Source organism: Pleurodeles waltl, chromosome 2_1 (genome assembly GCF_031143425.1).
Source record: "Pleurodeles waltl isolate 20211129_DDA chromosome 2_1, aPleWal1.hap1.20221129, whole genome shotgun sequence".
In the NCBI taxonomy this organism is placed as follows: Eukaryota; Metazoa; Chordata; class Amphibia; order Caudata; family Salamandridae; genus Pleurodeles; species Pleurodeles waltl.
Genome location: NC_090438.1, coordinates 737728404 through 737752143, shown reverse-complemented (window position 1 = coordinate 737752143; position 23740 = coordinate 737728404). Strand labels below are relative to the sequence as shown.

The 23740-nt window shown below is 46.5% G+C and overlaps 1 protein-coding gene across 6 annotated transcripts in view; it reads left to right on the top strand.

Moving 5' to 3' along the window:
• FARS2 (phenylalanyl-tRNA synthetase 2, mitochondrial) overlaps positions 1-23740 on the top strand; it is a 1511864-nt gene that overhangs the window by 100490 nt on the left and 1387634 nt on the right. Inside the window, exon 1 of one of the 6 annotated variants that reach the window (XM_069217444.1) lies at positions 15246-15264. The exons of the other annotated variants lie outside the window; for them this stretch is intronic. The gene's annotated coding sequence lies outside the window, so the exon portion shown is untranslated. Of the gene's footprint in view, positions 1-15245; positions 15265-23740 lie in introns of those variants that run through there. 6 annotated transcript variants of the gene reach the window in all.

The window sequence follows — 23740 nt, the reverse complement described above, 5'->3', positions numbered from 1 at the left end:
GGGGATGGAGGAGAGGAGGGTGAGAAAGGGTGGAGGTGGGGTAATAGTGGAAGGGAGAAGTAAAGGAGGTAGCGAGGTGGCAAGGTGGTAAGGGGGGAACGGGGGAAGAGGCGAGTGAAAAAAGGATAGCGGTAGGAAGAAGAGAGTGAAAGAGAGAGAGGAAAGGACAGTGAGGAGAGTGTGGATAGGACCCATAGTACCAAGGAAGGGTACGGTATAAATCTCATTCGGAGGATAGGCGGTGGTGGCAATGAGGGGTCAAGCCTAGACAAGTAAGGCTAGTGGCCACCACCATGGTGTGGTATACAGTGGAATGTTAAGGGTACTGGGCTTAAGCTGTGAGGAAGATATACCTAGTATAGTGTATGTAGCTGGGCAAGTCATACATTTATGTCCATTGAGTTAAATAGACACAAATTAAAGAATATACGTTCTCATCTAAAGCTATTTGTAAATAGAAAGCAACAGATTAAATATTGTGAAAAAGAATCCTCACCGGAAGATACTTGTACATAGAAAACAACGATTAATGAACAAGGGATCAATCAGTAAAACCATATAAACAGTGATTAACAGGTTCTTGACAAGGCGATGTACCAATAGAACATGTGTAAGTTGACCTTAATGAGGTGATAGTGTTAGTAAGCTATGGAAGTAATTGTATACTTCATCCTTGAGAGAGTTAGTGGTGGTGTACATCGTGACAAGTAGGACATGTAGGCATATCATTGAGTGTTATGTGTTTCGCTCTATAAGTCTCGACGGGAGTAGAGAATAATACAGAGAACATTAAAAGTGTGTGAACAGGTGAGTAACAGGTATTAGGACTGGTAAGAGTATGGTATGTAGCTGCACATGTTCAGAACATTTAATCGCTTCAAGCCAAACTTTCAGGCATTTGTCGTCATGAGGGTTAGTAGGGTTAAAAGGATTAAGAGGCAAACATTTTGGGGGTAAGATGACAAAGGCGTGCCTTAAGGGCACCCTTATGTTTAGTCGAGCATGCAGATTGCTAAGTACTGATGTTGCTAGGTACTCATGTTTAATCCCAGAATCCCTGCGATGAATGAGTCCAAGTTGGGGTCCTCGAAAATAGTAATTTTTTTGTTGTGGGTGGTATTCAGGCAAGCTGATCCTGTGAAGGTGAATTGTATTGCTAAGTCTTTCAAGAGTTTTCTGCTGAGATAGGAATGCTTTACTTTTCCTGTCAGTGTCCTTAGAGTAGTCTTGGAAGATTCCAGTGGCAGAGCCTTGCTGTTTGATTCTTTGCACCTTTTTTATTTGGGAGGGAATTGCTTCCATGTGTGAGTATCGAAGAGGTCTGAAGATTAGAGTTGTGGGTAGGGTGCTGTTATTTGATTTATAGGAGAAGACTCTGTGGACATGTTATTTTAAAGTACTTTGTGAAGTTTAGGCCCAGTAATTTGGGAATACATTTTTCCATAAAGGCAGCGCAGCATGATGCGTTTTCTTCCACCCCTCTGGGAGTCCAAAGATCTGCAAGTTGCCTCTTCTGTGTCTGTCTTCTAAGTCCTTGCAACGTTTTTCTAGTCAGTCCAGCTTTGCATGTGTGGTTGACAAGGTTTTTGATGAGTTCTGCTTGTGGTCTTCCAGTATGTTAATGTGTGATTCTGCTGCAGTTATTCTTCTCCCTAGTGAGTGAATGTCTTGCTTTAAAGAGGTGAGATCATTCTACATGGATTCTGTGGAGCCATCCTGGATTGGGCAAGGGTATGCAGAGTGTTGAGTTTCTGCATAATTAGCTCAATGGATGGGTTAGCTTCCACTTTCAATTTGATTGGGAAGCCAGAGATGGGGAAAGTCTTGTTTGGGTCTTTTTGACACCTGTTTGGTGTCTTTAGGGCTCTCCCTGGCTTCCCTAGTTTAGTGTGGTCTGAGGTCTTCTATGTGAGTAAAGAGTCTTGTCTGTTTTTAGAATTGTGGGTGAGAACCTGAAAACTTGACTGTGACAATGTGGCTGTTTGCAAGGTACTTGCCTGTTCAAGGTTTGCTCAAGGACTCTGGCAGTGAATATGGCCTCAAATTAGAAAAATGTTTTAGCCACTGCCTTCAAAACATTGTGCTGTAAATGCATCATTTGGCCTCAGTTTTTCCACTCTCTTTCCCACAATCCACCAAACGTCATTGCCTGCCCTTGCTAAGCGTGGTCTTTGCCTTGTGGGTCTGGTATGATCGGTGTTTCCAGATCTTGTTGTGGCGCCAAATCCACTCTACACAACGATTGTCAAATTAGCACTGTAGAAGTAGTAGTACAATTGTGAGACCATGTTTGTAAGTATCGCAGGTTAATCACCTCTGGCAGATCTGGTTTTAGAACTTATGAGGCCACCTTAAAAAGTGCAAAATGACACTAAAAATGTATTCCTAAATTAGTCATAGTGAAGGGCTGGTATCGTGAGCAACATGCACTAAAGTTCTTGCTGCAAGCTCGCAAAATTATTGTCTTTGCAGTGCAAGTTGTCAATTCTTATCCATCCAATTAAGTTTCCATAGATATATCTTCCACTTCTATGTTTTGATCTGTATTTCACATGCTAATTTTTTAGCTTGTTTATTGTAAGTGCTGACTGCAGTATTTGATTTGCAAAAGGCCCTGCATCATATCTAGTGACCTAACTTGGAGGTATTTTTTAAATAGTGTTTTGGTGTTTAAGCAGATCAAACCCATTCACAGAGACTATAGATAGTAAGACATCAGCGCGGGAGAAAAGTATGATTTGTTTGGTCCGAAGGGACCTGAGTAGGAAGAGTGTATGATCTTTTTATTCCAGGCTGGAGTTGATTTGAATTGCAATTACTCAGAAGAAAATTCTGAGAGTCTTATTAGCACTTGAAAAACTGTCTGGGGAGCCAGTGTCACATTTAAAAACAAAATCTGAAATAAGAATGTCTAGGCGGACCCAACGTTAGATTAGGTGGCAATAAACAGAAATCGAACCAGACCATTTGTGAGGTCTGCTTGTGAAAGCAGAGAGAAAATGCAGAAAGATGAATCCTGGAAGGAGAAAGGACAAAAAACTGTGTGATTTCCATTATTCCAAGGATCACAGATAGTGCACCTAAATAGCCACTGAAAAGGGGGGGTGCCCAAGTAGATGTCTGAGGGGCAGCACTAACCGCAGGCTCCCGGCAAAATATTTCTAATCCTTCACAATCCTGCTGCTTCAGCACCCTGCTGATCCAGCAACATCCCCCACTACACAGGGGGAATGTTTGTGGAGGACGTAGGGGAGCTTGCAACTTGGCAGGCGCAATTCACAGCAGCCACTAAATCAGCGGGGTTGATGGAGGCAGGAGTACCTGCCGTTGGGCCGCTCCCACCAGAATTGCTGCTGTGAAAAGATGCAGCCAAAGGGGGTCACCTTTGGTGCCCATTTCTGTATTGCTGTACTGCACTGTAGAGAACTGGACGAGGACCTAACTACTGCTGTGGGGGTGGGTCTGTCCGTGCCCGTCCCAGCATTGCAATAAATGTTGGCTGAGACAGTGTGAAGTGACAGCTGCAGCTCCATACTGCCTGGGCTGTGGACCGGCCCAGCGGCGCCTTTTGCCCACCTTGGTAGCTGACTTTGCTCCTGCTGTGCTGATCCTGAGGATGGGGCCTAGAGGCAGGCCTACATGTGTGGTGACTTGACCCTCTGAGACCGAGTTCTGCAGCCCGGAAAGACCATGACACCCTGAGCTGCGTGTGGCGGCGACCACCCCTCTCGACTGGACATTACCTTGCATACCCTGCCACTAGAGGGGTGGTGAGGAGTGGTATCAAGGCTGCCTCGATACCGCGAGGGCTTGGGCTGCTCTGAGACTGCCTACGCCTGGCCCGCTTCCGCTGTGTGTGTTGGCTGGGATGGGGCGGGGCGAACGTTGCGCACTGCATGAACTGCGTAACAGCCCTGTAGCTCTTTTCGCCTGACCGGGCAGCTGACTCTTCCCCTGCCGCACAAACTCCAAAGAAGGGGCCTAAGAGTTGAGCCGAGGTGGGAGGGGACTCGGCCCTCCGATATTGAATGTTACCGGCTGGGAGGGCTATGATGCTCTGAGCTGGACCTGCAGATTACTTCTCCCCACAACCAGGGGTAGCGAGTATCGGAGCTGGTGCCGGGCTTGGATCACGGGTGTTGGACTTTCTCCGCTGTTCCTTGAGAGGGCCCCTCCTGATCAGGATGCAATGCTGACTATAGAGGGATAGAATAGCACCTGAGGTGACTTCCCCCCGCCGCCCATCCCCGGTGCTTCTTGGAGTGTGGACCTGCCCTGGAGGTGCTGTGTGGGGACCCATTGGACGCTCCCAAGCACCGATCACAAAAGATAGGGCAAAACCAATAAACAAAAACAGTGGTGATACACCAGCTTTCCTACGTCTGCTGTCTGTAAGTGGCAGCTACATTTACTTTGCAGACAGAGGTGAGGACTTGCTCTGCAGTCAACTAGCTCAGACGCCTGGCCTGTATCACTGCACGCGAGAGGCAAGATACCTCCTTATTCCCACTGGGAAACCAAACTCTCTGCATGTAGTTGCAGTGTACCCACCAGCATTTATACGCTTCAGTGCTGCAGGTCCCTCCTCTTGGTCGGTCCCCCCATCTCATGCAAAATTGAACACTGGCCACCCTACACCTGCCCAGTTCCACCATTGGCAGAGACAAGCCAAATAGAGGGCCGCAACAAAGAAAGATGGGTCAGTTTAAAGCACAGGGTTCGGGGGAACCACACAGGTGGAGCAGACTGAAAACTTCCAAGATGTGCAAGAACCGTCTGGCTCTCAGATTCTGGCCGCCATTGAGACCTCTGGTCGTGCAGTGCAGGTGAAGATTGATGCTATGACCTTAGATGTTAACTTATTGAGAACAGAACTAAACGTAGTGGCCCACAGGTCCCTCGCAATGAAACAACAGGTGACCACAATGCAAAAAGGAATGGATGCACTAAAGGCAGTGGTGGCCACCCTGGAGATCCAGTCACACAGATAAGAGGCTGGGCGGAGGACACAGAAGGCAGTCGACGCAGATGCAATCTGCAGTTTCTAGGGTTCCCACAGGGAGCGCAGGGGAGCTCTCCAGAACTATCCTTGGAAAACTGGATTAAACAATCAGTCCCCTCTGCACAGCTGCCACTGGTCTTTGTGGTGATGTGATCACATAGGGCATTAACTCCTCTGCCACTTCCTGGGGTGCCCCCTAGGACAATCATAGCGAAAATCTTAAATTACAGGGACCCTATCCTACGAGAGGTGCGTAAATAAGGCGATCCATCATTTGAAAATCTCACCATATTTATCTTTCCAGACTACACCAGGTCGGTCCAACTCTAGAGACAGTCCTTCAGTGGAGTTAAACAGAAACTAAAATCAACAGGTTTCACCTAGTGTTGTTTCCGGCCAAGCTGAAAGTCCTATACACCAGACGCTCGCACTTCATTCAAACACCTGAGGAAGTGTTGGACTGGCTGAACTACAAGGAGATGAGCGAGCCCTAGAGACCCCCTCAGGAAGAGACCGTAGATGCGCCTGGGGGACAAAGAGCCAGATGAACATCTCTCATAGGAGAAGCTGATGCAGATGACGATCCAGCTCGGGTGCGAAGGTTGCGGTGAGCCCAGACGGCTCCCTGAGCCTAGTACAACAATGGCAGCAGAGAGAGCAGGCCAGGATGCTGGTAGAAACTGTGACCTGAGTCCTTTCATTCTGGCTCTGTGTAGAAAGACAACCACCCCACTCTTGGAGCAGGACACCACTCAGCCGTGACACGGGTCACAAAACAACCCCCTCTTGCTGTGGCAGCCGGAATGACATACGATATTGGGAGCGACACTGGCGAACACGTGACTTCAGCAGGAGTGGCCACACTGTGCTGACACTGGTTATCCTCTGGGCCCGCCGGGCTCTGAGACCTCACAGTCGATTGGGCCGAGGTCACCACTGGCCCCCCTCTTCTTCTTCCTCCTCTTCTTTTGCATCTCCTTTTTAATTCCCTGTCTCCCCACCTCACCCTAGCCTTCCTTCCCCCTATTTCCCTTATTCCCTCTCTCCACCCCTCTTCTTTTGCTATTTGCTTAGTTTGGGATTACTGAGGCAGGATGTCTGAGTGGACTTAGTACTCACAGGGAGTGACTGCAAGACACCACACTGATCCAGAGACCGATCTGCACAGTACCCCGAGAAGTCTTGATTATTAGGGGTACTTGCGAAACCACACACACACACACTAATCTCCTCTCTGTAGTTTTTTTTTTTCACCGGGGAGATAGGGACAATAATATGATTGGGGAGACACTAGTTCAGTTCCGAGGTGTTTACCCAGGGTGGGAAGTAGTTGGGTGGGCTCAGTTTAGAGGGTGGTTCAGACTGCAGCAGATAACACAATACACACTCACAGTAATTGTGACAAGGGCAGCAGCTTGTGACGTTATAGTGGAAAACACACCCTGTGCCTAGGGGGGAAAGGGTGGGGTGGCCCTGCCGGGGGGAAAGGTGGTGGGGAATACTGCTGCCTACCCAGACTGGAGATAGGTGACTCAATAAGTTTACTCACATGGAACTGGGATTTGTGAAGCTCTGCAGAACACACTCATACCTCAGGCGCGTGTGGGTACACATAGCACTACTGCAGGAGACACAAAAATTACAAAAGAAATGGACGGGACAACTTTACTCCTCCACTTAATCCTCCTCTGCTAGGGAAGTGTCGGTTTGGGTTGCCTCCGGAGTGCCTTTGCAGCTGAGGGGACAGGTGGCAGACGTGGCTGGATGCTATGTTCTCCTTCACGGCATTCTAGACGGCGCAAAATCTGTATCTTAAACGTCTATGCACCCAACTCTGACGACGAGGGGTTCTTTGAAAACTTTGAGCTAGAGCTCCTGCCTTACTTCTGGGTTCCCATAGTGCTGGCCGGGGACCTTAATTGCATCCTTGATGGCTGCTGGATAGACATCCCGCTAGGCCGGGCACTAAGCCCTGCATGGTCACCAGTTTGCGTGAGACCATGTCCAGGTTGCAGTTAGGGACCTCCACCCCACGGCCACAGAATTTTTGTGTTATACTCCAACACACCAAGTATTTAGCCGCCTGAACCTTTTTCTGGCGGCAAATGACAGCACTCTAACTGTTCAGAGGGCAGCCTACCAGATGTACTTTCGGTCTGATCACTCCCCGCTACGGCTGGATTGCGGGCTGCGCACTCACCTGCTGGCAATTCCCTTGTGGCGACTCCGACCTGAGACACTTCGGGATCCTGAGTATAAAGTAGATATGCTGCAGACTCTGCAGGGTTTCTTCAATACAAATTGGGACACAGCCCACTCAGGGGGCAAAGAATGGGGAACCCTCAAGATAGTCATCCGTGGCGAGAGCCTCAGTAAGACCTATGGTATACAACAGAAACTGGATGGGGAGCTGACAGGAGGATCCACTTGCCCAATTGCAGAGACGGGAGGATGAATGGGCCATTGGAAATGCAGAACTCCTGGAGGCACACAGACGAGTTGAGGCCACATGGGACAGACTGGACTGCCATACACAGAAGGATTATGGACAGCGACTACATCGTGAGGGTGATCGGTCAGGACGGATGTTAGCATAGCTACTTAAACCCGGGAGGCCCACGCCGCTGATTCTTTTACTGTGTGACAAAGATGGAGCGACTGTGGTGGGGCAAGTGCCCATAAATAGTCTTCTACAAGCTCACTTAAAGAGATTGTATGCACCCCTGGCATTTGAGGTACTTCTGATGTGGATGACTTTTTCCGGGGCTCTCCCAATCCCCAGGTTAACGGAGGAGCAGGCGGAGACCTTGGAGGGCGCAATATCATTGGAGGAGTTGCGGGATGCCCTTCAGGACATGCCTTGTGGAAAATGCCCAGGCTGTGATGGGTTGCCGGCTAAGTTCTTTCAGGCATCCTGGCCTCCCAGATTCCTGGTTTACTTGAGACAATCAGAGAGGCACATGAGAGAGGTGCTCTACCTGCACACATGTGTGAAGCTCTCATAACAGTGAAACCGAAACGGGGCAGAGACCCTGCAGATCCCGGTTCTTACCGGCTGTGGCGGATGCTTAATTTCAGACTAGCGGCTAAAGTGTTGGCAATGCGTTTGGGGCATGTGATCACTCACCTGGTCCACGAGGAGCAATGCAGCTTTATGCTGGGGAGAGGTACACACATGAATGGCTTTCCAATGTTCTCCACAGGACTCTGAACAGGGAAACGCGGACAGGGTTAATCGCCTTGGATATCGAAAAGGCGTTTTACACCCTATACTGGGAATTTTTGTGGGAAGTAATGACCTGGATGGTAATTGAGCCGAGTTTCCTCTCAAATGTATGCTTACTGTACACAGTGCTAAAAGGCCAGAGTTCGCACAGGACAGGTTGTGTCCGGCTCCTTCTGCATAGAACGCAGAACACAATAGGGGTGCCTGCTGTCGCCACTCCTGTTTGCGCTTGCTATGGATCCGCTGGTGATTTACCTCAGAACGGTGCTTCAGGACTGAGGCATACAGGTGGGCACTACAACGCACATCGTGTCCATGTACGCTGATGACACTCTAATGTATGTGTGAGACCCCGGAACATTTGGTGCCTCTGCTCCTCCGCCATATGGCCAAGTCTGGGGAGGTGCCTGAACTCCAAGTGAATCAGGACAAGACAATCCTCTACCCTTTAGCTTCCCTGATTGGCATTGGAGCTTCCAATCTCCCTGAGGTTGGACTCGCATTGGAGACCCGTGCTTTCAGATACCTAGGAAAACAGGTGGCACACACTTCATGCCTACAATACGACCTTAATATGGGCTGGGTCTTGGATGGCTTCTCGGCCTCTGTCCCATTTTGGACTACGCTGCGACTTTTGGTTATGGGCAGAGGGGCCCTAATCAAGATGATCCTACTTTCCCGCTGCCTCTATATGATGCAGAATTAATTTTGCATGCTACCGCCGTCCCGCTTCTGTTAACTGGACCAACTGCTGGTGTCCATTGTCTTGGCGGGAAGACGCTGCAGAGTTCGTTTGGCAGTTTTGAAGCTGGACTTGGCTGAGGGTGGGCTAGGATTCCCAGACCTCCAGCTATATTATATGGCCTGCTCCAATATGCAGCACTATGGTTTCGAGGACAGGCCCAATTGGGAGAAAAGATTACTGACAGCTGAACTTCCAAAATTGCTTGTGTGGCTCCTGATTCCCCACGGGCATTCCCTCTGTTGTATCTCTGGTGGCTCGGATGTGGGAGCGGGCGGTCACGGTGGTGATACGACGAGCACCTTACGCCAGACTTCTTTCTGTTTGGTGATTACGTCCCTATGCAAATATATCAGACTCCATGGATGTCTCAAGCTGGCGGGCGGGAGGCTGTCAACAGGCTGGTGACCTGTACCTTAATGGCACTTTTGTGTCCATGGACGAAACTGAGACTCACTTCGGAATTAATAGAGGACAATTCCTGCAGTATGCCAGCATTTCATGAACAACCTGTGAGATATGAGTGTCGTTCCCTGTGGAACCTGATGAGTCCAACCTATTTCTCAACCAAGGGCATAATCTCTCATATATACACGGCCCTAAAACGGGACAGTTAGACAAATGTTTCTTCAACATGTGCAGCTTGGGATGCAAATCTCTGCACCCCACTTGTGCTGCGGCTTCTCCCCTGCCTCTTTTGCCCATGTTACTTTGGAGTGTGAGATACTATGGCCTTTTTGGACTGATGTTGCCTGGATTTTAAATGGCACAACTGGGGCAGGAGTGGGACCTGTAGCGCGACATTGCTTGCTGGGGCTACTGTCACTCCCCAAGAAGGGCAAAGAGATGTCATATTGCTTCGTCCAACTGGGTCTGGTACTTGCAAGACGTCGCATGGCCATTTACTGGACTGGCCAGGCCCCGCCGACCATGACTAAGTGGAGGACTGATCTTTTGGAATGGGCGGTGGCCAAAGAGAGCCGACTCTGAAGGGTCCGAACGGACACATTGACCTGGGGTACTATGCTGAACGAACTTGGGGATGAAGATGTCAATATGGAAGGGGCCGCGGACAACCCCCCAGACCACTCAGGCCAAATAAGCTATCTCTCTCCATGGTACTGACGCTGGTGCTGCCCCTCCCAGGTGTCCTGTGAGAGGTTAGTTGTGAGTCTGATGAGAATCCCTCCCTTTCTCCCCCGCCAAGGGGTTGAGATGACTGGGAAGACGGTGGCCCTTTGCATGCTCCCCTTTCTAGCCCCTCCCCCCATGCTCCCCCCCCAATAGGCAACTGGGATAGGAAAGTTCTGCTGTTCTTGTTGTAAAGCTGCGAAATTGATGTGGAAAAACTACACTGTTATAACCTCATTTGAGACCTGCTTTGCTTGTATTGTTTATGCAAAAACATTTAAATAAATATTTAGGGGAAAAAAAGCCACTGAAGAACATAGTGTTAGCTGGCTAACTGAAAAGTTAGGTCCTGACCTGGTTTTGACAAATGAGTTAAAACTTCCTAACTGATTCCAATTGCATAATTGTAGGAACAAAGAAGGGAAATTCGATTCAGCCGCTCCATTCTAACAAAGGTTTGCCACAAAATCCTCCCTTCTCAAGATCATCATTAATCCGGGATAGTCACTGTCTCATAAACCCTCACCAAAGTCCGTCTTAGGAGATAAGACCAGTGGTTGGTGCAAATCATTAGCAGGCATTGGCAAAGTCAATAGGTCTTGCCTATGCACAAATCTTAAGGCAAAACATTGAATAATGCATTTTCCCCAGAACATGAAGGATGATTTCTACTGTCTCGTTGAGTTCAAGTGCCATTTTTAAATCACGTGATATTTGAAGGGGTTTCTGAGGGTGGCAAGATAATGCAATCTATATACTACATGTAGGAAAACTTTAGAGCATGCACATCCATACGTCTTTTTGTGGAGGCATAGTAATAAGTACATTGCTACACCTTTAATCACATTTTAACTCTAAAGCCAAAGCACTAATGGGGTTACCCAACTCTAAAGCGTGTAATGCCAATATGTGTATATTCTGTGTTTTACTATTGCCTTTAGTGATGACATAGTGATGATTAGTTTGTTCTGCTTTTTTGTGTAAACCAGAGGAGCTACTTATCACATAGAACATTTCATACAAATTAGAACTTAATTTCATAAAACGAGAAGTAACGACGAAGAAACAAAATAATCAAGACTGTCCTGGGAAAATACTATAGTTCCCCAAATGTTATCAAGTGCCTCCAACGTAAACCCAATACTGCATCTCACATCCACAGGCTAGTACAGAACGTGTGGGAATAGAAGGCTTATTGGTGCTTCTAGATTGGTGTAACATAAGCCTAGTGTAATTCAGAACTTGCAGCAAGAAAAAGAACGATTTTGCCATCTGAATATCAGTCTGCCTTGCAGTACGTAAGCCAGGTATTAAGATCTGAGAGCTCCTGCTGGTTTGCAGTACCCTGTTCTGTTTAAGTCAGTGAGTAAACGTAAGCTAAACCCAGCTGGAACTTGCCAGGTGTGTTAGAATGAAGTACAATGAAAAGGAGCCATTCCCTGGAGGGAGAGGCTCTGTAGTACAGAGCCTGCAGCTCGGATCCCAGACCCGCTGCCTGCTATATTCTTTACTGGGTAACTGCAACAGGAGTATCAGTATATGCACGTTGGCTATGGGTTTCCTGGGCCGGGATCAGAAGCCAAATATGCAGGGAGGCCAGGGACAAAAGGTGCAGTAATGAAGATGCTTCTCAAAATGAGGCCCTGACCAAAGACCTTGCCTAAATGCCTCTACGGCAGCTGTGAGAGAAGCACGCACGTAGTGCACCACAGGCGCCGCACACAGAGCAGGGCAGAAACCAGAAAACCAGAGGCCACAAAAGGACAATTCATTGGAGGGGCTACCTGGCCACAGAACCCTGGAGATAAGAGAAAGGCTGTAAGGTAGTGTGCTTGGGCTATAGAGTGTGGGGAAGGTATGATATGCAAAGACCCAGGAATGAACAGCGACTCTCACCATTGCTGCGCTTTACTTCCACATAGATTCCAATTTGCATCTTCCCGAATATGGCAGCCGTCATCCTGCCACATGGGGTGCTCCTACGGTGGAAAAATTATCCCCACAATCCCAACAAGACTAGGGAGTGGCAGTAATCTCGGTGGATAGCAGGGCCACTTTTGGTAGCAGAAGATGACAGCCGGTACACAACACGGGAGAAGTAGGCTCTGGAGAACATATAAAAGACGAGCAATTGGGCGGCAGGGGGAGGGATGGGACAGCAAGCAATGGAGGCAACAAGCAACAGGGCAGAAGAGACACCGACAACAAGCATCGGAGCAGGAGGGAGCAGGAGCAAGAAAAAAAAGTTTTGCAGTCTGAGCGGGGCCAGCGGAAGGACACCTATAAAGAAAACAATCAGTACTTAGTCCATGCTTTGTTTAAGGGACAAGCACATGAAGAGAAGGAAGTTAATCTGGCACTAGTTGACCTGTGAGAAGCAAGGACATGAGAATGACAATGAAGACAACCAGTAGTAAGTTATGGGGGGGCGCTAAGCCCCATTTAAGTTTTTTAATTTTTTTTTAAACAAAATATCCTCATGAGCGACAACACTTGTGCTTGTCTCAAGCGAGACCTAGAAGTTACAAAGAGGAGACCAAATATTTGCCACTGTTGAGTCAGAACGAAGGAGCAAAAATAAACTTTCAGGAAAAGTTTCCATGGTGAAGATGTCAGTGAACTGATATAAAAACTCTTGATATTAGGAACCTAATGGCAGGTTGCCAAGGGGGTGGGCATCCACTGCACAAGGGGGGGCATAAGCAAAAGACTTCTGGTTCCTGTTGAACCCAGGAGCCAAATGTTTTCTTAGCAAAAAATGTAAATATGGCAGTAATCGAATTGAGGCTTAACAATATTGTCTAAATTTGTGAATACACAGTTGTTTAATATTCTATCCCAAGTTATACCTTTTCTTGCAATTTAATCATTTGCATTTTTTTCCTTTTGAATGGTGTCAGATTTTGTACTTGTAGAAAGGCCTTTGATCGATTTTGTTTAGACAAACTCTAAACTCAGTAGATTGTCTTCCTCATGCTGTCGCCCAAAAATGAAAAAAAGTAGTTTGCTACGGTCTTATGACCAATAAACCTATTTGTAAATATTTAAACATATATAGATCCTTTATTTTTTCATCTGATCGACTTAATTCAAATGCAGTTTTCCATTTCACCAAGTGTTTGGACTATGGCCCCTCAACCATGCATTTCTCATGATGTTTAAATGCAGCCGCGGCTTGCAGCACTCTAAAGGGCAGGATGGCACGCGGAGAAGGGGGCAACAAAAACATTTAATAAATAAAAAAATAATAAATTCAAACGTACCAGTCCTGCCACTCCACTTTCCCCTGTCACTGCAGGCACAGGGTCCCAGCCTCAGAGCAGCGTTAGGATTGGCTGGGAGCGCCTCACCTGGGTGCTTCCAGGCAGACTGGGAGCCTGTGCCTGCTCTCTCCAGCCCAGCAACACTGTGCCGGGCTGGAGAGAGCTCAGTGCGCATGTGTGTTTGGCCGGCCCTAGACGGCCGGCCAAAAACACATGTGCACTGAGGGGACTTCACAGTGCACTCCCCTTGTCCTCATCATCCCCAATGCCCCGCCCCTTTAACAACTAAAGGATAACAAACCTAGTTTATTAACCTTTCGTTCAGTGGTGGCTCCTCTGCTATAGCAGAGGAACGTCGCTCCCCAGCCAGCAACAGCTGCTGCAAATCCTTTAACAACGAAAAAGGATCATTGTTAAAGGATTTGCAGCAGCTGCTGCTGGCGGGGTGGTGATACTCCTCTGCCATAGCAGAGGAGTCAGCGCTGTTTAACTGTCAACCTCTCTACCATTATTTTTTTGTTTATGACTTTAGTACATTCTTTCACTGTATAAAGTATTTTTACGAATAGTATTACTTTCAGATCTATGTAACTCCCTATTAATGCTTTATCCTTCATCTCTTTACCTATAGATTCACCGTCGCAACCTTTTCGAATTCACAAATAGCCAAGGATGAAAGAATGTATTATGACTTCTCAAAATAAAGCTATATATGGCATTTATAAATTTTTTAATTTCCTGATAAGAGTGTCAGTTTCTTCTGAATCTCTGTCTTATGATGCTGTCTTTATACAGTGCCTTACAATCCAGCATGGTAGAGTTTGCTCTGCGTAAATTAACTGTCAAACACATTGAATTTAAAAAAAACAGATCATTTCACCAATACCAATAACTTGTCTTAAATTACCTAACTCATAACCAGTGTAACAAAGAAGCTAAACCAATGAACAGTGAGTGGAATTACCCTAATTAGTCTTAGCACGCGTTTTTATTTACATTGGTGCCAGTCATTTTGTTAATACTCTAATGTCAATATTTTGATTCTCACTGTAGTAGTTGCCTTCAGGGATGCTCTCAGTACAGATTAGCCTGGTGCTGAGGAGTGAATTATAGGGTGCCCTCAATGCTCACAGTAGTACCACTGTCTTTAGTGTTCACAGTATGGCTTGGTATCCATAATTTTCAGAGGTTTCTTTCACAGTGATCTCCGCCATGCTGCCACTGTACATGGTAACCACAGTACTGTTTGCTTTCATTAATTTCCACTGCAGTATGGGAAGTTCCTCAATGTCTCATTTCCAAGGTTAACTAGGGACAAACAAAGCAATGTGTGCACTTGCGTTGCGTTGTAAATTTCTGACATGTGAAATTACACCAGTTTGGTGCCACTTTATGAGTCAGGAAATCTACCAAGAGGGCGGGGTGAGGAGTTGATTATGTCTACAGCCACTAAGCTGCCTCCGCCTTCCCAGTTTGCTACGACTTATGATTAATTGTTTGATTTGTTGTGTTAGATTTGACGGTTTGTGACTTATTTCTTTGCAAAGACGTTTGTGATGCATTTCTCTGAAGCTCTGTTCAGCTAATACTTAGTCATAGATGTTGGTGCCGGCTCCCCACAGCAGAGTAGTCGTGAGCGCTCTTGAGAACACCTTAAAATGTATGCAGATTGGCCAAGTGCCCGATCTGTCAAGAGTGATGCTAGGGTTCTCTGCAAGAAAACTAAGTTAGTGGCTAAAATGCCACTCTTCAATCTACCGGTTTCTCACATCTCCGATGCAAGCCCCAGAGCGCGTGACAGACGGAGTGGATCATTCATATTATTATTATTATTATTATTATTATTATTATTATTATTATTTTTCAACAGACAGTGAAGAAATAGCAAGAGAAGTTCAAGGTAAGTTTGTATTTTTATTACAAATTGTTTGTACAGTAGGGCAACAATTTTAGCTCGGGTTTCTTTTACACCAAATGCTTACTTAAACGTTAAAAACGTGCCATGTAAATTACACTTAGGTTCTTCGGATCGAGTTGAGTTCTCTGTGGATCCAGTGCATGCAGCATCAGCTACAACTTGCCGTCCCCATTTATTTCTTTTAACCTCTACCACATTAACAAGAGTGTATTAGTTTGCCTAGGCCCAGAGCGCTACTAAGGAAGGGTTTCTTTTGTTTTGAGCCTTATTTATATACGCCAGTCAGTGAGATCGTTCTTTTTCTTTACAAAATGCATTCAGTTCAGCCAACATACTTATAATAGTAGTAAAAGGAATTACAGGTAATATCGCATGGGCACTACTAAACATAGCAGGCCGGGAGAGCGGAGAATCTGGATAACCAAAACATCGAGGCACATACTGGGCGGAATATGGAGTAGCAGTCACATGGCCTACAAGCAAGTACAAGCACTTTGTGAGTGAGAGAAACAAGAACTATGAATTCATACCTACTTATGGTAGTTAATAAGAGATGTCAAAATAACCCTAAGTGTTACCAGGTTACCTGCCTGGAAAGTCACAAATCCATTGCGGTTTAACCGATACTCAGCGGCCTTGATGCCTCGTAGTGCCCATTGTTGCCCTGTATGATCTGATATGTTGGCAGACAAGCTGATCATCTTATCTGTGGGTATAAATAGGTGCCTTATTAAAAGAATATTAATGGCGGTTTCAGCGTAACTGTCTTGAAATAAGAAGGGCTTTTATTTTTCTCAAAACAATATTTTCTGTGCTAGTGTGGCCAGATGCTCAAATTATATAACACCTATGGTTGGACCCAGAATAAATGACAGCCACTATGCATTGCCCAGAGGCCGGCCAGAATTAACGCTATTACGGCCACCTATTCACCTAGATTTATACAAAGTTCGAAATTGGGTCTCTAGTTGGCAGAGGTTTGCACCCTGACTAAGTAGGGACCACAACGCCCTAGTCAGGACAAGTAAGATAAACACTAAAAGTCTACCTGTGCACACACACGCACACACCCCAGTTCAGAAAAATAGCCAATGTTTATCTGAGTCAACAACAATGATCTTTACCTGCATTTGATTAATTCAAATCATACAAACAGTTGAAAAAATTGTAAGATTCATAAAACAAACTTAGCATGAACAAACAGCTTGTACATAGAAACTATTCCTATACATTGTTTTAAATAGTAGAAGCCTCCCTCAGGACCTAGACTAAAGCGCAGGCATGCTAGCTCGCGTCCTAAGAGTAGAAGGGTGCCCATGGGGGCATTTGAATCATGCAGGGGCCAGAGTCTTAAAAAATGTAAACATTTAAAATGTTACACAGATGACACCACGCGCCTCTTACGATTGTTAACTGAAAGTGCGAAAGGTCAGCTGATTAAAGTGCAAGTGTGCTAGCTAAGTAATTGTCATGCCCTCGAGAAGCCTTACCGGCCATGCCCAAAACCTGTTTGAAGTGCACATGTCCACAAAGGTAAGTGCTAATTCCTAATCTGCGTTAACCTCCCGACACCGTCGCCCGGTAAGGCTTTTACCCAAGATGACTGTTAGGGAGATGGTGGTGTGGGGTGCAGGCAGACGACCGCTCATTCCAAACACAGGTTTTTTCCTGGAAGCACCCAGCATAAGGCTTAACCTGTGACCACCCTTAGGCCTAAACTAACGTGCAAATAACCTAAAATTTAAATTAAACATGTGTAAGCGAGATCACAGGTGATAAGAATAAGAGAAAACATTGCTCAAATGTGGATAAAAGTGTGAGTTAAGTCCACGATTGTCTACAGTCATAATGTTAATAGTCTCAGGGCCAGAATAGTGCTGGGTTTAATAAGTAAGCTGGTCTCCGGCTAGCATCTTCGCCCGTAAAGATTCATACTTATGTTGGTGCCTATCCCTGAACAGCCTAGGGATTTAACCAACATTGGGTTTTAATATGTAGAAGAACATGGGGCTTCCAGGGAGACAAAAAATTACAACAGTGATGAAGTGTGCTCAGGATCCTGTAATGGTGTCACCAGGCTGCAGTGGGCTCTTTTGCTTGCTTGGGCAGTTTCTGTTCAAATCTATTAAAACATTTCATAAAGCGGCAGTTTAGTATAGGGTTGTCAGATGCTAGACAAGATATGACAGCGTGCCTGCTTGTACGAATTGCTTTGATTTTGAATAAGGGCTTAAGGAAGAGCCTAGTCTCCAGGTCCAGCTCAGGGCAAATGCAGGGTAAATGCAAAAGATTCTCGCTACTTGCCACACATAAATAGCATCCTCTGCTCTCGGTGTGTAGCCATGATAGTTTTTCTGCTAGGGATGGGAGGCAGCCCAGGTAACATTGAAGCAACTTAAGTGTCAGATGTAGTGGACATGTGCAAGCCAGGTACTGCGCTCACATTAATTTAGAGTAACTATTGATAACTGTCCAGTCATGACCTCTTTTAGCGAACCCCTTTTTGTCATTTGGATGAGATTTTTGCCATTACAGAGTTCACTAGTTTTTTGAAGACAATATATGAGGATGTCAACGTCCAGAGTTTTTCAGGTTGCAAGTTCTTTAGTGACTGGTTCAGATAATCTTTCAAGCTAGTGCTACTACCCTCATTGCTGATCGCTAGCCACAAGATGTTACTAAGAGTGTTGGTTGCAGCTTGCCTTAATTTGAAGCAGGTCTTAACTATTGCTCCCTGCTGCCCAATTGATTGCCTTTTAAGGCCAAACTACAGCCAAATTTGACTAGGGGAAATATTATTTGTTAGGTTAAATACATAGCGGTAAGTTTTTACTTGGAGTTTGTCCATTAAGGCAGAGTCACACACCAAAAGAGCCTTGTTGCGGTATGTCAAAGTTGGTAAAGTTTTTGCTGCCATAACCATCAGCAATGGGTCCAAAGTTGGGCCTTTCAACTTCTTACACACAGTCGTGAATGCTGTGATGAGGGCGTTGCACTTGTTTGTGAGGGGAACATCCGGAACAACGACGCCGGAACCACAACAACGTTGTTAACGTAAGCAGAACCATGCTTGTGTTAACAGCGACTCGCTTTTTCTCTGCCTTAACCACGCATGTGCTGAACAACGTACATGCCTGGTTAAGGCAGAAAAAAAGGGAGTCCACATCGGGAGAGTGCACAATCATGTAAGTGGTGCTGGGGTGTAGTTTTGTTTTTAGGACGGGGTGGGGGTAATTTTGTTTTTAGGGTTAGTGGTCATTTTGTATTTATTGGGTTTTTAGTGGCAGGGGTGGGAGTCAGGGTAATTTTGTTTTTAGGGCTGGGGTGGTGGGTCGTGGTAGTTTTATATTTCGGGCGGGTTGGGGGATTGGTTTTTAGGGGCAGGGTAATTTTGAATTTAGGGTGGGTGGGGTGGATCAGGTTTTTAGGGGCAGGGGTGGGGGGTTGGTGTAATTTTGTTTTTAGGGGGGTTGGAAAGATCGGGTTTCAAGGGGTGGGGGTGGGGGATCGGGGCTAATTATGTATTTAGGGTGGGTGGGTTGTCGGGTTAATTTTGTTTTTAGGGTGGGGTAATTTTGTATTTAAGGTGGGTGGGGGTCGGGGTAATTTTCTATTTAGCATGGGTGGGGGAATCGGATTTTTAGGGGCAGTGGTTGGGGGTCGGGGTAATTTTGTTTTAGGGGCGGGGTAGTTTTATTTTTGGGTGTCGGGGTAGGACGCGGTCATAAGTGGGGTTGGAGTAGTTTTTAGGGGTGGGGTGGTTGGGTAATTTTTTTTTTTTTCAGGAACCGGGGTGGAGGGGTCGGGGTAGTTTTGTTTTTAGGGTGAGAGTACTATGGTTTTTAGGGCGGGTCGGGGGTCGGGTAATTTTGTATTTAGGGCAGGTGGGGTTTTTAGGAGCAGGGGTGGGGGTTGGGGTAATTTTGTTTTTAGGGGTGTGGTAGTTTTATTTTTGAGGGTGTGGGGTCGGATGTTTTTAGGGCGGGTGAGGGGTTGGGACAGGTTTTAGGGCTCAGGCTGGGTGGAGGGGGTACCAGGGTAGTTTTTATGGGTGGGTGGAGGGGTTGGGGTACTTTTATTTTGTGGGTTGGAGTACTTTTATTTTTAGGGTGGGGTAGGGGGTCGGGGTAATTTTGTTTGTCGGGGCGGGGCAGTTAGATTTTTGGGATGGGTGTCAGTTTTTAGGGCAGGTGGGGGTGCCGGGGTAGGTTTTAGGACTCAGGGTGGGTGGGGGTATCGGAGAAGTTTTTAGGGGCGGGTCAGGGTAGTTAAATTTTTTTAGGGCGGGTTGGTCTTATTTTTAGGGCGGGTTGTGGTGGTCAGGGTCGTTTTATTTTTAGGACAGGTTGGGGGTCGGGGTCGCTTTATTTTAGGGCGGGTTGGGGTATAGGGTCGTTTTATCCTTAGGGTGGGTGGGGTGGTCGGGATAGTTGTATTTTTAGGGCAGGTGGGGGGATGGCATGCGAAAACCACGCATGCTGTTTCACACATGCCTTTACTAGGCACGCTTTTACAAAAAAAATTGTCATAAAGGCATGTGTGGTAAAGGCATTTGTAGAAACAACGCGGGCGTTGTTCCGACCGCGTTGTTCAGGCAGGTGTGGGTGGCGCATGCGTTGTTCCATCATACATCTGTTTGTGATGGCTCGAATCTGTTTGATTGACGATTCCCCTATCATCCAAAAGAAGCCCTAGGTACTTATATTCATTTATGGCCTCTAAGGTGCGAGTGCCAACAAGACAGGTTGCTTTTTCCTTAATTCCATTGCTGACCATAAACACCTTGGTTTTATTCCAGTTGATGACTATGCTGTTTTGTAATGCGTGTAGATGCAGCGTGTTGAACAGTCTCAGAAGTCCAACTTAGGTCAAACTGAGTAAGACTACATCATCTGGGTAGAAAGGATGGTTAAGGCCAAAGGTGCCAAGGCAGAGTCGCATGGCTTTTAACTGTGTCATGAGCAGAGGAGAGGTCGGCCATAATAAGGCTAAAAAGGCCTGGGGCAAGCATGCAACCCTGTCTTAAACCTTGATTAGTGTATATCCTTCTTGATTGCAGAGAGCAATTGCCAAGTTTAATCTGCACCCATGTTTGACTGTGTAAGGCCTCGATGATTCTAAGTAGGTGTGAGTGGATGTTACAAGCCGAAAGTTTCCTCCAATGTTTCACACGAGTTACACAAACGCTGATTTATCAGTGACAAAACAGAGATAGTTAGTACAGTGCGGCTTTCCCATTTGACCCAGGATGGTAGAAAGGGCTAAGATGCTTGTGATAGTACCAGATCCCCTCCAAAAGCCAGATTGGGTTATTGGGATTAGTTGATTAGCATCTGCCCAGGCAGTTAGGTCATGAAGAATAAGAGTTGCACATTATTTTTCCTCATTATCAAGTAACGGAAAGAGGTGTTAATTTTCTGGGTGTGTTACGACTGTGTCGTCCCATTTCTAGAGGGTGCTGTAAGGGGACTGTCGGAAGCCTAGGAATCACCTTGAACACTTATCTAGAGTCCTTTGCTGATTCCCGTTTGTTTCTCTTTTCGCCATGGTATACTTTTGTAGTATTACATTTGCTTCCTGGGACTGCACATCCGGTAATGCACAGCCTGGTAGTCAGGAAAGCCTGGATTCTGTTTTACATTGTTTTCTATGGGAGAAATCCAGTTGCTCCTTTTCACTGGATCCTCTCCTCCAGGACTTGTGAGTGTCTGAAACTACACACCCCTGAGACCTCTCCTGTGCAGCCCAGTCATGTGATTCCACCTGGGGTTTTCTGCAGCTTGGAACATCTTATAAGCAGCCATTTCCTCAAGATCCCAGTTGCGCATTGGAGTTCGATTCCTTTGTGACACAGACCCTTTATCGGATGGTGTTCCAGTCTTGTTCCTGTTCTGTTCCAGCTTGAACCTGTTTCCTGTTTCTCTGCCCTGTTCCTGATTGTTCCAGCCAGAGTCTGTTCCCTATCTCTTAGCCTTGTACCTGTTTGTTTCTTCCAGAACCTGCTCCCTGTTTCTCTGTCCTGTTCCTGCCCTGTTTCAGCCTGAACCTGCTCTCTGTTTCCAAGTCCTGTTTTCTGCTTATTCCTACTCACTGTATTCCAGCCCTGTCCTTGCTTGTTCCAGCCAGAGCCTGCTATCTGTTTCCCAGTCCTGTCTCTGTTTGTTCCAGCCAGAAGTTTGCGTCCTGTTTGCCAGTCCTAGTCCTGCCTTTGCTTCAGCCTGAGCCTGTTCCCAGTTCCTGCCTCTGTCTCTTAGTTTGTCCCTTCTGTTTCTGTTTCCTCTCGGTATTTGTGTCTGGTAAGTGTTATACACTGGTGAAGACTGATAGAAGTGTCCTACTTTGTAATGGGGTTGGCTCCTGGTTTCCAGGAGGCAATTCCAGTCCCCGTCCTTGTCTAGTGTTATACGTTGTCTTTCGTGCCTAACAGTGACAGTGTACTATTGCTGTTTTTCCACGAATCACCACTGTGTTTCCAGCTGGACCCACAAGAGCTTGTCTTGTGTATGTAAGTACTATCCTTGTTTGTGCTCTAGGATCCAGAGACGGAATCACTTCTGCTGCCTCCTTTCTATGGGGCTGGCAGGGTGACTATCTGTAAGAGCAAACTGCACAGAGGCATTGACATTCCCTGTCACTGTGGGAGATTCTGCGCCGTACCCTGTGTACAACCCCAGTCTGTTTATCGATTAGTAATCCATTTCCTGTTTGTTCACAGAAGGGTTGCTCTGCTTTTTCTTTCCTGTTTCGTGTGCCTGTCCATAGCTGTCCTTCCTGTGTATTCCTTTAGCTGCCCCTCTGCCCCAGTGCACTACCTCTCTGGGATATTCTTTGACCTCAAGAGGTGCCCCAACCAGAGTCCTGATCAGACCCACCCGAATCGGTGACAGAATGCACGAACCAAAAATGTCAAGCTCCCCAGGCAGTAAAGGCACACACAGAACTAAAATGTTTTCCTATCATGTTAAGACACCCCTTTCTAAACCTATACATTCTCTGAAGACCTCTAAAAAAGGCCTTAGTTTAGAGGATAGATTTGGCAAAGAAAACCATAACTTGCAAGTTCAGTACTACACTGAGCGGCTTGCTAATCCTTCAATGATCGACTATTATGTTATGTGTAGCTACGACCCCCAGTCTGTCTGTAGAAGAATTACAAGGACGTAATGAGTTTCTGCAGTACCTATTAGCTAAAGCCAGTAAGAATGTTCATAACAGTGGTAGTGCTCTTGATACCTCTGTACAAGACACTCACTCTCAAGTAAAGACTGTGGGATTCCTTAGTTCAACTCAAATGGCTTGTGCTCTTCCCAAATTGGATGACAGTACATCAGTCTCAATTCCTAAGTGCTGTGCTGACTCTTGTAAAGATCTATCAGTCCCTCAGAGCTTTCAAGTCAGCAGGATAGACTCTGTCTCAAAGGGATCAGTAAAGACTGTGGAATTCCTTAGTTCCACTCAAAAGGCTTCTGCTCTTCCCAAACTGGATGATAATACCAGTCTCAATCCCTAAAAGCTCTGCTAAACCCTTTTCTATTCTGAGTGGGTTTTATAACGATATGGACATACACACACTAAAATAGGGCGAGAGTACTATGGTTTTTAGGGCGGGTGGGGGGTCGGGTATTTTTGTATTTAGGGCAGGTGGGTTTTTAGGAGCAGGGGTGGGGGTTGGGGTAATTTTGTTTTTAGGGGAGTGGTAGTTTTATTTTTGAGGGTGTGGTGTCGGATGTTTTTAGGGCGGGTGAGGGGTTGGGACAGGTTTTAGGCCTCAGGCTGGGTGGGGGGTATCAGGGTAGTTTTTAGGGGTGGGTGGAGGGGTTGGGCTACTTTTATTTTGTGGGTTGGGGTACTTTTATTTTTAGGGTGGGTTAGGGGGTCCGGGTAATTTTGTTTGTCGGGGCGGGGCAGTTAGATTTTTGGGATGGGTGTCAGTTTTTAGGGCAGGTGGGGGTGCCGGGGTAGGTTTTAGGGCTCAGGGTGGGTGGGGTATCGGAGTAGTTTTTAGGGGCGGGTCAGGGTAGTTTTTTTTTTTTAGGGCGGGTTGGTCTTATTTTTAGGGCAGGTTGTGGTGGTCAGGGTCGTTTTATTTTTAAGACAGGTTGGGGGTCGGGGTCGTTTTATTTTAGGGCGGGTTGGGGTATTGGGTCGTTTTATCTTTAGAGTGGGTGGGGTGGTTGGGATAGTTGTATTTTTAGGACAGGTGGGGGGATAGCATGCGAAAACCACACATGCTGTTTCACACATGCCTTTACTAGGCACGCTTTTACAACGAAAAATTGTCATAAAGGCATGTGTGGTAAAGGCATTTGTGGAAACAACGCGGGCGTTGTTCCGACCGCGTTGTTCAGGCAGGTGTGGGTGGCGCATGCGTTGTTCCATCATATATCTGTTTGTGATGGCTCGAATCTGTTTGATTGCCGATTCCCCTATCATCCAAAAGAAGCCCTAGGTACTTATA